Source organism: Agrilus planipennis, unplaced genomic scaffold (assembly GCF_000699045.2).
Source record: "Agrilus planipennis isolate EAB-ADULT unplaced genomic scaffold, Apla_2.0 scaffold124, whole genome shotgun sequence".
In the NCBI taxonomy this organism is placed as follows: Eukaryota; Metazoa; Arthropoda; class Insecta; order Coleoptera; family Buprestidae; genus Agrilus; species Agrilus planipennis.
In genome coordinates, this window is record NW_020438950.1 from 183479 (window position 1) to 186385 (window position 2907).

Here is a 2907-nt window from a genome sequence, read left to right on the forward strand (position 1 = left end):
GAAACTTTGGATTCTATTATTATAATTATTATTACTATTACATGTAGTAACTATTCTAAAAGCAAATATATAAAATATACCAAGTGTTGGTGTTGTGATGTGCTTGAATAGAGCATTCTCTCTCACTCTTTTTCGTTAACCCTGTCTCTTTTTTTTTATTTTTTAATACGTATTAACCATTTGTTTCTATAAAATGTCACAAAACTTTTGTACCAACGAAAGAGAATGTGTAACACGACCTTGCCAACACACCCATCTAGTTAGTATAGGAAAAGCCTTGGTAATACATTTTTATCGCAACCTTGATCAGTTATTTGTAATGATAAATGTATGTATGCTGTCCTAAGATATAGTAAATTAATTTTTATACTGAAGGAATGCCTTTTATTGCACCGAAACTTCTCTAACATTTAAAATGATAAATAACGAAATTATTGAGCAAACGGAAAAAAATATTTCATACAGGCGCTCATAAAAAAGAAGTTAAAATCATATTTATGAACTGTTTCTTATTATCATGTCAAAAATTAAAGTAAAATTTCCATTTATTCAACTTTAATCAAATTACAGTCACTACTCGAACCCACTGAATTCGACCAATTAAGTTTGTCAGAGGAAATTCGAGTTGAGGAAAATCTCTGCTTTTCCGTCACAGTTTTTAATCTTTATTTCCATGATATCATTTTAACGTATATTACAGTTGTAACTAGCCCACCGCTAATAACCCTTACAATCTCAGGCAATAAAAGTACTTCGTTCGTGGTGTCTTTTCCTACTACAAAGTTATGATCCTAACCATACTGTGAAAACTTATGGTGGGACAATTTACAATGTAAGTAAATATGTATGTCAAGGGAACACAAAAATATTCTAGTTAGAAAACATTTCGAGTTATAGAAGTTCGAGTTTGACTGTATCTATATATTTTTTTATATGCTTTCTGAAAATAATACAAAAAGAATGCCATTTCAACAGCAACTACATGAAGCCATATACGTATGTATCTAAATATTTTTTTACATATATATTCTATACTATCTTCTTCCAGTTCCATACTTTCACTTTTTAAGGTGGGTATATAATGTAACTAATAAATTAATTTATTTAATTTGAAAATTGAATAAAATATTTCAATTCCTATTAGATGTAATAAAATTATTTAATCTCTTACAAAAAGCTTTTCATTATTAATACTAGACAAAGGTTCATAGCACCATCAACATAATTATGAAGAATTTTTTTTTGTATAACTGTAACTATATAACTCTAACATAAAGTATTTTATTTATTGTTCGGTTGATGAACTCAACTATGAACATAAAAAGAAATTAAAACATAAATTACAAATAAGTTTGTTTTTGTAAATTTGTATTAATTTCTTTCAAAACTATATTGCAATTGAAACAATAAAAAAATGTACAAGTGCATATCTGTTACTGTAAAATGGTTAACAAATCCGTAATATATTCTAATGGAAATTACTTATATGGATATGGGTATTACAACAGTGACCTTTTGAAGCGATAGAAATTCACTTTTTGAAAGCACCTGGTACATGTCACACGCAATGTTAAGGCGGATGTTTGTGGTTTGGTTATTTTAAGAATCTGGTATTTACATATCAGTGAAAGTTAACAGAAGAAGACAAATGTAACAAAGGCTTGCTGTTCTGTTTTTAATAATAATTAAAAGTAAAGCTATAAATATAAACATTCAAAATATATACAGACCTACAACTTTCATATATCATAAAGGTTCAAGTAATCCCGCTTGTATCTGGAAATTGCATGGTTTGAATTTGAAATAGCTTTTTTTTAAAAAAATTTTATGACGTATGTATTCCATGTAATGAAATGAATTCTTAAGCCATTTTTCACGATGGGATAGGAATGTTGTAAACAAATTTACAGTAGTATTATGAAGATGAAAAGTTTAATTCTTTGTAGGAAATAATTCTTCAAAATACATACTGGATTTTCAAAATTCTTTCTTCATTAAAAAGTCTTTATTTCTAGAAGCGGGGATAGCCTAATTTATTATTTGAGGGCATATATTTAGTTTCATTTTCTTGCTTCCGTAATTTATGGATTTATTATTTTTTTCAACTTACCACAGTTAGAACACACCCACGATTAGGTGCAAGTTTTTATTTGAGTACAAGAACGTACTGCAATAAAAATCGATACACCTTATAAATAACTCGTTACAAAAAGCAAAATACTGTTAACTGTTAACATACCAAGGGGAAGGAGCACGGCTTTATAGAGGGTGTGAAAAGTGAATGCTAAGCGCGGCAGAATGAAACGGGGACGTTATAAACTTGTACGTTAAGGTGCGTACATCTATCCATTCAGAGATGTGATTTATTTGAAATACTTTCATTTAAAATGCAAATACAAAATAAAAAATACGTTTTTTTATCTTGCATTTAAATACTTTTCTGAGATAAACATTTCGTAAATGGATAATCTAAAATATTGGACCGATATTGTTTTCTAGGTTTAATGTCATGGTCCATGAAATTTTGAAGTTTCCAATTTGATATCAACACCAGTCAAATCACTAGGTACTTATCGTACCTTTAGCAAGGAACTTTAAAATTCTATGAATTACTACAAAACAGCTCGCAAACGTGTATGATCCAAAATTCCTAGAAAAACTAGAAACTTTGGATTCCATTTCCTTCTCTTATTGCAGTGCAACATTTAGAAAACGAGCAAATGCCTGCAAGGTTTTTTTAAAAAAATATTTTATACTTAAGTACTTAAATGTTGAAAATTAAAATAGGTGGTAGAAAAGTGTTTATTTAAAAAAAGTATCTTGAAAATACGTATTTTGTATTTAGCATTTAAAATACAAAAGGGAAATCTATTTTGTATTTTACATTTGAAATAACAAATCAAAAAA